Raw genomic sequence first — 13,573 nt, 5'->3', positions numbered from 1 at the left:
AACTTCAAGTGGCTATACACCTGTTTATTCATTCTGTAAGTGGTACTTCTCACTGCCAGTGGTTGTCTTTGATGCTAATACTGTTTCTTGCCTTGTTTTATTTGGATTCCTGACATGTTTGCAGGCCTTCAGTATGCAATAAATAACAGTAATGAATTCTTTACCAGTCCCTGCTCCTCCCTCACCACAGCCTTCCTGGAGTCAAAATGAAGAAACATTCTTTTTCTCTGTTTTCATATTTGGTATACATAAAGTGTTTAGTCAAGGTGCTTATAAAATGAAGTTAGTTGGCGTTTCAATGATGTAGTACTGATATGATTTTCTTAGGAGATTTTTCTGCAACTATTTTTTAACATGTGGTTGTTAGGATAGATAATACAATATCATAGTTCAAAAATAATGTACAAAATGCAGAAAGATACACTATGAAAAGTCTTAGTCTTACCTTTTCCTCTCTTTTTCTCAGTCCCTACCTCCTTACTCCAACTACTTTAATTAATTTCTTATATATCCTTCTACTGTTTGTTTTTATACATGTAAGCAAATGCCGATGTTTATGTATATTCTTATTACTCTGTTTTTTAAACACAAGATACCATTGTTCTGCTTGTTGCAGTATTCACTTAATATTATATCTCGGAGTTTTCACCATCAAAATATAGAGTTCCACATTCTGTTATACAATTGAATAGTATTTCGTTTGATGGAGAGATCATCATTTATTTAACCAAAGTCTTACTGATGAACACTTGTCTTGTTTTTAGCATTTTACTAGGGCATGCTGTATTGCAATGAATAAACCTTTTACAGACCTCATGTCATACACATGCAAATAGATTCATATAGAATAAATTCCCAGAAATGGAATTATTAGGTCAGAAGGTCTATTCACTTGTGATTTTGTCAGATATTGGTAAATTGCCTTCCAAAGAAGTTATACCAGTTTATACTTTCAGCAGCAATTTGTGAGCTCGTCCATAAAATGCTTTTGGATTTTATCAGTCTGATGGATAAATACAGTATCCCAGGGTAGTTTTAATTTGTATTATGAGAGCAGTTGGGCATCTTTTCATATGGTTAAAAGCCATTATATTTCCATTTATGTGTGAATTGTATGTTCCTAGCCTTTACCTATTTTTGTTGGGTGGTTAGATTTTCTTCTTATCAATTTCTAGGAGCTATTTATATATTACAAGGATTAACCTTTACTGTGATATGAAAATCACAGATAAAGGTTGTTTCTAGTGATTTGAGATTTGCCTTAGCTTAGGGTGTCTTGTTGGGCAAAAGATTTTTAAAATTTTTAATTTATTCAACTTATTTATCTTTTTATGGATCTAAGGTTTTGAGATACAATAAAAAGGGCTTTTCTATACACCCCACCTACCCACCAACCCCCCACCCAACATACAATTTTCTTCCAGCATTTGATAATTTCATCTTTTTAACATTTAAATTTTTGTTTGATTTGTTCATTCATTCATTGAACACATTTGTTGAGTGTCTCTCATGTACTAGGAACTATTTTAAGTACTTGGGATGTATCACTGATCAAGACAAATATCCTTGCCATTGTGGAGTTTACACTCTAGGGGAAGGAGATAGATTTAAAAAAAACAAAGCAAAACAAAAAACTCCCAAAACAACATAATACATAAATTATATAGTATGACAGAAAGTGATGAATGCTATTAAAATTAAGATAAAGTTTGTTGAGGGGAACTGGAATACCAAGTGGCAGGCATAAGTTGCAATTTTAAATAAGGTGATTGTTGCAGACCTCATTGAGAAGGTAACATCTGAGTAAAGCCAGGAGGGAAGTGAGTGACTTTCATGCAAATCTCTGGGAGAACATTCTAGGTTGAGACCCTAAGTTAAGAGCATGCCTGAGAAAGAGCAAGAAGCCATGAGACTGGAGTACAATGAATGAGGACAATAGTTGGAAAGGAAACCAGAGACACAACAGGGATCAGATCATCTAAAGCTCTCTAGACCCTTATAAAGACTTTGGATTTTATCTTAAGTGAAATGAGGGATCATTGCTGAGTTTTGAGTGGAGGAAGGACAAACATGACATGTTTTAAAACAGTAACTTTGACTGCTGTGTTGAGAATAAATTACAGGAAAGCAGGGGTGGAAAGAAACAGACCAGTTAGAAATCAACTGCAAAATTCCAAGAAAGATATGATGAAGCCTGAGAATAGGGTAGGAATAGCAGAGATGGTGAAGTGTGGTCACATTGATACAGTCTGTTGGATTTGCCAGAAGAATTTCCTCATGGATCAGATACAAGGACAAGAAAAAGAGGATATAAGGATGACTTAATGACTTTCCTGACCTTGGAAGATTGGAGTTATCATCAACCTAAATGGAAATGCTATGGATGGAGAAATTTTTGTGTGGTGGGGCACAGATATAATATCTGTTCAAGTTCAGTATAGACTTGTTTTGTTTTAGTTTTTTAACAGGCATCTGAGTGGTGATGTTGAATAAGCACAATGAGATTGGATGATGAGACAAGTGAATAAACATAGAGAGAAGAAGACCAAGGACTCTAACCTGGGCACTTCATTATTACTATTTTGAGAAGAAGGGAAAGAACTAGCAAAAGAAGTTGACAAGGAATGACCATTAAGTTTGGAAGAAAACAAGACGTATAGTATCCTTGAACCCCAATGAGGATAATGCGTCAAATGTTGCTGATAGTAGTCATCAAGGAAGATGAAGACTGAGAATTGACCACAAGGTTTAGCAGTATGAAAATCTTTGGTGACCTTGTTAAGAGCAGTTTTGATAAAGTGGTTGGGATGAAAACCTGATCTGAGTAGGTTTAAAAGAGATGGGGAGAGAGAAATTAATGACAGTTTAGATAAATCTCAAGGAATTTTGTTAAGAAGGAGGAAAGAAATGAGATCGTAGCTGGTGGAGAAAGTGAGGCTGAGAGAAAGTTTAAAAAATTATTGTTTTAATTTAGGATAAATAATAGCTTGTGTGTATGCTGATGGAGATTGTACAGAAGGGAACAAGAGTTTGATGATAAAAGAGATAGTGGCAGAAAATGGTAACTAATGTCCTCACTTAGGTGAGAGAGGTGGGACCTAGTTTACAAGTAGGGGGACTGGCTTTAGATTATAAAGATAGATGGTTTATCTATGCCAGTAGGAAGGCAGACAGACTCTACCTGGGTCTAGATGGACACAGGTACATAGATATCATGGTGCCGGATCTTTTGAACCTTTAATTATCTCAGTGAAGTAAGTAGCAAGGGCTTTAAGAGTGAGGAAGTGTTGGAGGTTTGGAAGAGAGAATAGGTGTTATGGTCATCTTGGAGTGTGGGGGAATGAATATACAAGAACCATAAGTGTGCTGGTAGTACTAAGGGCCCACTTGAGGTTCATGGTCATGGATTTAAAGTTAGACTACTTTTGTTCAGCTTTAAGAATGTAGGTACAGAATGGTGAGAGTTGGATTTAACCAGGGTTATGGCATTTCCAAATTAGTTCAGTGAACTGGGAGACAGGGTAGAGGCACTGAATAATTGGAGCAGGCTGAAGAGTGGAATTGGGACATCGAAGGGCAGGGCAAAGGTAATAGTATCCTTTTTACCGGGGTTGAAGAATTACTGAGACCAAGATATTTTAGAATTAGGCTGGAAAGGGGAATCACCAGAGGATGGGAAGCAATAAATTGAGATAATAAAAGAGTTGCAGCTATAACAAAGCTTCTGTGTAATCTTGAGAGTGGGTGACTCAGATAGGGTAAATGGCATAATTTGACATATATATTTAAAGGATATATGTTTAATGACAGGATCATTAAAAGAGGTGAAAACAAGGAAAAGAAAAGACAGAGTATAAAATGGATCATCCACATGTGTTATGGGCTGAACTGTGTTTCCCCAAAATTCATATATTGAAGCCTTAACACTTAGAACCTCAGAATGTGACTAAACTTGGATGTAGGTTCTTTAAAGAGATAATTAAGTTAAAATGAGGTCAACAGGGTGGGCGCTAATCAAATCTGACTGGTGTCCTTATAAAAAGAGGAGATTAGGACATAGACATCAGAGAGTTTGTGCATAGAGAAAAAAACATGTGAAAGGGCCAGCAAGAGGGCGACCATCTGTAAGCCAAGAGAGAGGTCTCAGAGGAAATCAATCTGTAAGCACCTTGATCTTGGACTTTCAGCCTCCAGAACTGTGAGAAAATAAATTTCTACTTACTAAGCTACCCAGTTCTTGTATTTTGTTATGGCAGTCCTCGCAAACTACTATAACATGTTTATTGAATCGTTGTAAAAGAAGGAAAGAGTAGTAATGTGGAGAGCGAGACAGTGACTCAGGGGCTGAAATTTTTGAGAAATTAGGGGAAATGGTCCAGAACATTTGATATGTCAGCAAAAATAGGGAATACTTAGTGACATAATCTGGTGACAATCTATTCAAAGCTGTTTTTTGTTTTTTTTTTTTTTTTTGTTTTTTTTAGGGAGAGAATGGTCTGAAAGCAGCAATGAGGACCAAGGCTGACATCTACCTCATTTAGAGCTCAGTGACACTGGGGTTAGGGGTGAATAAACAGCTGCCACTTGAAAGAGCTTCAGGGAAAGTAGTGTCCACAGGGGAGAGCCATATTTCAAGAAGGTGAAGGGAAGATGATTTTGCTGATAATGGAACCATGAATTTCAGAGGGTAGAGTGGAAAAATTTCAGCAATCCGATGGCTTGGGAAAATGAGACGGAAAAGATAATGTAGGGATTCTTATTGTGATTAGAGTGTAGCTGTTCTAACTAAGAGTGTGGTGATGGCCATACACAGGGATAAAGGGCCTAATGAAGTAAGTCCCTGAGTGTATTTAAGGCAGAGATCCTCTTCAGGACTTAAGAGTTTAAATTGGAGAGGGGTGGAGGGTGAGTTTCTGGTTAAGGAGTTAGAAGTCCTAGTAGGTGTTGCTTTAGTCTCTTGATCTTGAATGGAGTGGGGGGTGATCTTATTCAGAATATGCTGTGTCTTGACCCCATGTTGATGGCCCTGGGGACTCTGGGAAAGCAGAGTGTTACACTAAATGTATGGGCTGCTTCCTGAAAAATAGGAAATTTATCCTGTTTTTCTCTGTGAAGTACTGAACCAACTTCAGTTTATTCTAGACAGTTACCAAGTTGGCTCAGAAATGTTCTTTGGACAGCCTCTTTCCCCCCATGGATTTGAGATGCCACCTTTAACATATATTTAATTCCTATGTCTATCCTGGGCTTTGTGCATATATGTATTATTGTTTTTAATGCTATTTTGATTAATGTTCTTTAAGAAGTGTTATATAATTTATAATTATATATTTTGTTAATGTGATTTTCTCAAAGGTGGGTCATAAAAGTATACAGCTAACATTGGCTGGACAGGGGCATTAAGTAAGTAAAATTTCCTTTATGTTATAATAGAATCCTTATACCAAAATGTTGTGAGAATAACCTTTTCCATATTTTCCTTCACTGAACTTATAATTCTGCAGGTATTGGCCATTGTTTTTCACTATCAATGGTGTAGCAACATAGCATAACTCCCAGGAGTCATGTTATCACAGATTGCCATCTGCCGTATGGTAAGTTAAGAGTGCAAGATTGAGCAAGTCTTTCTGTAAAGTAGCCAGTAGATCCTGGCAGGGTCAAGTACATATTACAGTTTCACCTGGGACATAGACTGTTTGTACTGCCACCAACAAAGTGAGACATAATTGATTAGTAATAGTAATGATGATAATAAAAACCTACTACTACTTATAAAATAGGTGCTAATCTTTAAGCATCTTATTAAATCCCTGGTACTGTGCCATAGATTTTGATAGTGTATGATTAAAACAATAAGAAATTATTATTTTGGTTTTACAGAAGAGAATGCTAAGCCTCAGGGAAGTTGAGTAACTTGCTTAAGTCACACAGCTAGTAAGTGGCAGAGCCAGAATTACATAATATCTATGCTCTACTCTTAAGTAGTAGATTTTTGTTTGTTTGTTTTCTTCTCACTTTACTGATAAATATAGTTTAGATTATATGACAGAGAAAATCTCATAAAAAACTAACCTCCAGAGCAGAAAACATAAAAATATCTTAATTATTTTGTTTATGAATAAGTAATTATCATTCCCAATTAATATATTCATAAAATTCATGCATACATACTTTAATCCATCTAGCAGTTATCTATCTACCCATCCCCCATGCCAGAATAAATTTGTATAAATTATTATAGAAATAGCAAACATTTATGTAAACTAAAATATTAAAAAAGCAAAATAAAAGTGGTTTAATTTCATAAAATCCAGGATTATGGAAATTCCAATGGCAAAAATATATGGTGAGGGCCTTTTATCTGTTATTATAAAACACATACCTCAAAAGAGAGCATCTTTGTTAATAATGCCTAAGGGAGTTTAAGAATGAAAGTTCAGTTTTATCAGATTGTGTGGTCTGTATTCTAATTCCCCACAAGGAGTAATTGGATTTGTAAGCATTTTTTTCACTTTCATATGGAATGTAAATTAGATTTTTAATTTGACAGAGAAAATATAATTAAATAACTTTCTAGGGCATCAGAAAAAATCAACAGTGCTTTTGTTTTTGTTTTATAAATCACAGTTGTGTTTTTTTCCCTTAACATAAGTGTAGTCCACATATTGATCATATTGATTTTTACTCAGTGTGTTTATGCATTTTGTTGAAAGCTTTTTCTCTTTTTGCATTGTGTTGGGCACTAGGCATTTCAAACCAGGGTGTGGAAATCTAAGTCATTATAACATGAACTCTAATAAAAGAGGGATTTTGCATTGTATTCTAGTGACAGGTACCTCAATTCTGTTCCTTGACTCTGCTGAACACTCTGCCGTAAGGGCATTGGCACTAGTTTCCTTGTCCCAGAATGCACTGACCCCAGGTATCCACATGTCTCTCTCCCTTACTTCGGTCAGATGTCTTTTCATCTCTTATTTTCTTGGGTCTTTTCTGGGTGGCCTTTCTAAAAGAGTGTCTCCTCTCTGCAGCCCTGTATCTTCCTCTTGTTCATGAACATAGGACTACCTCAAGCTTTATTTTATATGTATGTATTTGTTTATTGCTGTCTCTTCCACTAGAATATAATTTACAATCTATTAGAGATTATTTTTTGTTCACTGATGTATCTCCACGATCTAAAACAGCGTGGCACCTAATGAACACTCCAGAAACATTTGTCAGTTGAGTGTGTTTAGTTTGTAATGTATAAACACTTCTGGGTTCTCTTCCTTTACTTTACTATTTCCCAAAATATCTGATCTATGGAGAGCAGCTTTTGATTTATCTTTTTTTTTAAAATAAAGTAACCATATATCATATCTTGATAGATGGTATGATTCCTTCCCATTGAATATCTTCCATGATCTTTTTGATTGTTATTTTTCTGTAGCAACATACGGAATCAAATGATTTCCCTTAAGTAAATCATCAGAATTCCCACCACATTTTACCCAGTTTGTAAAGAACTGTAAAAATGTTCATTAAAAATAAACATAAAGAAAATATTTATCTCTACATAAGAATCTTTAAAGGATGTATATTCCACCATTTATTGAAACATTTAAGATTGATTAGTATGAATAATGCTTATGAAAGCACTTTGAAGTGCTTTTATGTATATTATTATTATTTAATATTTTGACTGTATTTGGAAAATATCTCTTGAACGAACATTAGACATTTTAATTTTTAACAGAGCACATTTACCTTAGATTACTGAAAGTTCACTTCTAAATATTTAATCTTAAAATCATACAAAGTATGTTCTTAAGAGATTTGAGATTTCACTACTAATGCAGCTTATTTGCTTGTAATTGGTGAAAGCTCAACACTAAATATTTGAACTTAAAATCATGGGGAAAAAAAATTCTGAGATTAGAAGTCTTTTTATTGATATGCAGTCTGCCTCTGTTGGCAGTTGGTCTTGATGGAAAGTCATTTAGACTGTTTAACAAGAGAGCAAACCATTAAAAATAGGCAAGCTCTAGAAAACAAAATCCAGTATACTAATTAGAACTATTAAGGCAATTACAGAGAACTATAAATGATGTAAAGGTTATGTTGGGTTCCTCATGGTGCCAATGACAGAAACCCAAGGAGTCCCTATTTTTCTAAATAGAGTTAAAGAGGTCTGGGTGATTAATCTCAGCACCATTGAGTTAATTTGCAATGACTCAACAACAGAAAGCACATCCGTGGGCATTGAATAATGGTAGAAGATGATTATTTTACCACTTGATGGTAATATAGCTATTAGTCAGGGAATGCTTTAGTAATGAAGGAAAAAGTACAACCACCTGTTGACAAGAAAGAAGAAACATAAAAAGTTTCCTGAAACAGTTTGTGGTATCTACTTGCTGCCAAATCTCTGAGATTTCCCTGATTATCATGCACAGTTGAGAAGATTCTTAACTGCTGCCTTAATATCCTTTGATGGGTGATAAAAGCATCATGACTTCTGTTTCAGAAGACAACTTCAGGCTTATGAACTACTAATAGAAATTTCAAACCTGTTCCCTGAAAGGCACCGATTATTGTGTGGTAGTATGGAAAAACCATCTCATTTAAGGAAATTAAAAACAAGGCTGTGGTCAATAAAACCTTAAGGAAACTGTTTTTTGTACAGACTTGTGAGAGACTAAAATCTTTGTTATGCGGGCCTCTCACTGCTGTGGCCTCTCCCATTGCAGAGCACAGGCTCCGGACGCGCAGGCTCAGCGGCCATGGCTCACAGGCCTAGCTTCTCCGCGGCATGTGGGATCCTCCTGGACCGGGGCACAAACCCGTGTCCCCTGCATCGGCAGGCGGACTCTCAATCACTGCGCCACCAGGGAAGCCCCGACTAAAATCTTTTTAACATACTTTAAAAAAACCTTTCACTTATTGTTTATAATCACTGTGAAGTAACCAAAACAGATATAACTGTTCTCTTCAGATGAATGATTGAAGCAGAAAAGTTAAGAAATTTCCATAAGATTTTCAGTAAGGGAGGAGAATTATTAGGTCAGGACTCAGCTTTCTTAACTCCTCATCTGGCCCAAGATGGCTACAATGAGGTGGTCCCTGATACTGTGTGACTATTTCCCCAATCTCAGCTGCATAATGAATTTTCAGTTGTTTGTGCCTTGTAGCATCACATATTGCATAAGAGTATTTACTATTATTCACCAAATTATGACAGATGTTCAAAGTCAGCTAAGGTAGAATAAGTGTGAAGGAAGGGGCAACCGACAACATATGCGCAAATGTAACATCTATTAGAGTCATCCTCAGTGGTTTTTCCAGGGACAGGAAGCCATCAAAAGAACTGCATGAGCTGCAGAATCTCATACAGTGCCCACCTCCAGAGCTAAACACAGCAGAACAACTTAGTTGTTTTGGTTTTACATTAGTGATTGTCATCTCCACTTAATGTGTTCATAAAAACAATGTGCATACATTTTAATTGGTATATGCCCATGACAGAATGGAGTAATATAAGAAGATGAACCAAAACTAAATATAATTAATGGCCCATTTTCACCTCATAAGAGCCAGGATTTAAAAATCCCAGTTGCAAAGACATAGCTACTTGTGTTGCTTTAACCCATTGCTGCAGCATGCATTCTTTAAGAATGGATATTTCTTAATTGAGATCTTATTAAAACTAATAATTTTCTTTTTCTTCTGACAAGGTGTAGATTAATAATAGTGTGAAATAAATGCCTCAGGGAATCCATAGTCTGTAGACTGAGCAGCTTAGTTCTTGGTCTGTCTTCAGGTTGCTGTCATGATCTTAAAATGCACTGACCATGTTAGGGTTTTGTTTTTTTTTTTTTGGTCAAGTTTCCATTACAGACTAAGAGTTCATTGACAGCAGAAAATTTTCTCTTGTCTTTTTATCACTCTTGCTTAGTATCGTACCACAGGTATTGAATAAATGGTGAATAAACTCCAAATTTTATATCCAATCAACAAGTATTGATCTAGAGAGAGTTATATGTGTTCCTGAAATGGCTAACTGGGAAGAGAACTTTGTCTTTGGAGCAGTTACACAGGAGACTTGGTGAAAGTTATTGAACATGATTCTGATTTTACTATTTTTAAAGGATGAATAAAACTTCTGAGAAAAACCTGGAGAGCATATCTAGGATCTGTGAAGAACTGGGTTGCTCTTTCTTCATGGAGGAGAAAGGAGAATATATTCAATCAAGAACTTGGTTACTAGATGATGTCAGCATTTTCCTAGATGATGGTTTAAGAGTGCCAAAACAATGAGCTCATTATGGGAAAAAATGGAGCTCCAAGGTAAAATCCTTTTACTAAGAGATTTGTCAGGTTGATCAGCTGAAAATAAATCAGGGATTCTAAAGCATGTAAATATATTCAGTTATCCTAAACTAACCTAGAAAGAGGAATAACAATGGAGAAAGTTTCCAATAGGTCATACTGAAAATGCAAAAACAAACAAACAATAAAAACAAAAAACAAAAACAAAACCCCCCAAAACTTAAGAAGACAGAAGGTGGCACAGCTTAGTTATAGGAATCTAATGATATTACTGAGATTTAGTATAGTAGGATAGACTACAAGAATTTTGGTAATGGGAAGATATAGATAAGTACTGTCTAATAGACCTATAAAGTGAGCCACATATGTAATTTAACATTGTCTAGTAGTCACATTAATAGTGTAGCCACACTGGCTTTACCCCAAGAGAGGTTTAGCTTTTGTCCTTGCTTATAGGAGTTATCTATGTAATACCTGATGTCATACCATCTATGTCTTTGTTTAGGGTGGGGGCTGGCCACATCAGATCTTAAGATGGGACCAGCCGCACCTCATAGTCTCAGAGTGGAGGCTGGCTACTCTGTACACCAAAGCTTGAGTGAGCTCCTCTGGTTGGCAATGCTCTCTGTGGATTGCCATACATCCTGTGACAACAACCAATGGAAGCTTTGCTTTTGGAACTGTCCTAGACTCTGCCCTCTTAATGTTGATTTCACTTTCTATCCTTTCCCTATAGTAAAAGAATAACTGAGTATAATAGCCTTCAGTGTGTTCTGTGACTCCTTTTAGTGAATTATCAAAACCGAGTGTAGTTTTGGAAACCCCTTGAACTTGCAGTTAGTGCTTGAAGTGAGAGCAGTTTTCCCTCTAACTTTTTAGTTGGACTCTAACTCCTTGCAGTTGATGTAAGAAAGTCTTGGGCACACTTTGTGTCAGAAGTCTTGGGCGCAGTCAGCAGTCTGGAGGAATGTGCCCTCAACTTCACAATTTGGCTAATTCTGGACACACATTAATAAAGTAAGGGCCTCCCTGGTGGCGCAGTGGTTGAGAGTCCACCTGCCGATGCAGGGGACACAGGTTCGTGCCCCGGTCCGCAAAGATCCCACATGCCACGGAGCGGCTAGACCCGTGAGCCATGGACGCTGAGCCTGCACGTCTGGAGCCGGTGCTCCGCAACGGGAGAGGCCACAACAGTGAGAAGCCCGCGTACAGCAAAAAAAAAAAAGAAAAAAAAAAGTAAAAAGACACAAGTGAGTTAACATTAGCAATATATTTTATTTAACTTAATATATTCAAAAAATTATCATTTCAACAGGTAATCAAATAAAAATTATTAATCAGCTTTTTATGTTATGTTTTTCATACTATGTCTACTGGCTAGTGGCTACCATGTTGGATAGGGCCAGGTATAGAATGTTCAAAAATAATAGAGCTCTCAGCAGAAGAGATCAAGTATTGTCATTTGTTAAAACAACATTCACCTGTCATAAAAACTCATGAACCTGAAGGTTGAGGCAAATTGGAGAACATTTGTATACAGAGTAAAAGCGGGAAAATGATGTAAGTAACAGAAGACTGCATGCACAGGTCAAGAACATGGGTTTTATATCCCTGAATCTGATTATAAAACTGGCATAGAGGCAATATATGGTAGCAGCATTGGGGGACTTTAGCTGTCAGATCATCTACTGATATTTTCATTCAGTGAAAGTCAGTACTTAGGATAAATTCTTCCCATTTGTTGCAGGACATCCCTCTCTTTTTCTCTCTTTCCTCCTTGACTCCTGCTTTCCCTCTCCTCTTCCCCCCTCTTCCCTCTTTCCTCTTCACTCTTTGTTTTTCTTTTCATTTTTCTTTCTTTCAACAAATATTTATTGACTATTTTTTATATGTCACGTACTATTTTTCTCCTAACAATTTGATCCCCAACCCCAGTGGATATTTGACTATGTCCAAAGACATTTTTAGTTGCCATAGCTTGTGGCAAGGGTGCTACTGGAATATAGTAAGTAGAGGCCAAGGATATTGCTGAATACCTTACAATGTATAGGACAATTCCCCACTTCAAAAATTAACTCAACTCCAAATATTAATAGTGCTGAAGTTGAGAAACCCTGTCCTAGAATGTTTTAAAGATGAAGGGGGCTACTTTTCAGGGTAACTTTGATTAAGAAGGAAAAAGTGGAAGTTAAAGAAGCGTTTAGAGAAATCAGCAATTAACAGTAATAATAGTAATAATAATATAATAACTAACACTAGTGTCTTTACTATTTTATAAGAACAATGGTAAATATTTTACTTATATTAACCTCCTTGATCTTTGCAACCTAATAAATAAATTTACTGTTATCTTAATTCAAATAAATATTAATATTACTTAAGGATGAGGATACTGAGACCCTTGTCCACTAGCTGAAGCTGTGAAGCGGTGGCATCATCATGCTTGAGTAATGAGAGAAAGGAGTAATTGACTCACTCAGGTGCTTACCATCAACACTAAACATATGGCTTTCAAAAATGGAAGGAAATGTAGTGGGCTTCTGTGATCTGAGGATATAATAGAGGATGGCTTAATAGGATTTGGAGTTTCAAAAACACATTCTAACAATGATATAGAGAATGATCTCATTAAAATAAAAATGGACGTTTTATAAAGAGAGGTATTAGTCATCTTGGTGTGTAGAAGCAGATGCTGTCAGTATCCTTGCTATATCCACCAAACTCATACAATTCCCATGGTTGCAGAACTGACCCAAGAGCTTCCTACTGAAAATACCTGCAACTCTTTGCCTAAGACTTTTTTTGAGGAAGGTGGAGAGTTCTTGGCCTGCAATAGGCAGCCCAGACAATTTTTAGAATTAATTTCTTTGGTAGAAGCCTTCACTAATTGTTGACAAGAGTGTGCATATTAAGTGAGCTTTCTTGGTCCTCTGAGGTGGACTCTATGAAGTTTCCCAAGTTTCTCAGCAGAACTAATCCTCTGTTGTCCACAGTGGCATCCTGCTTTGTAACATGCCTTGCATTGAGTTACTTCCTTTCCCTGTCTCATCTAGTCCATCTCCTATGGGTGCTTCCTAAGAAGACCTTTCACTCATAACCTTGCTCAAGGTCTTCTAGTGGAAACCCACCTAAGATGGGCGTTCTCAGATTGAGTCAGATTTAGAAATAACCTAGCAAAATAAGAACTGAGGAGCAGCAGGTAAGGATGAATATGAATAAACCAAATAACTATAAAATAGAGAATAAACTAAGGTGTATGAAAATT

The sequence above is a fragment of the Delphinus delphis genome, chromosome 1 (genome assembly GCF_949987515.2).
Source record: "Delphinus delphis chromosome 1, mDelDel1.2, whole genome shotgun sequence".
NCBI classification, from domain to species: domain Eukaryota; kingdom Metazoa; phylum Chordata; class Mammalia; order Artiodactyla; family Delphinidae; genus Delphinus; species Delphinus delphis.
Note: the sequence above shows the minus strand (reverse complement) of the source record.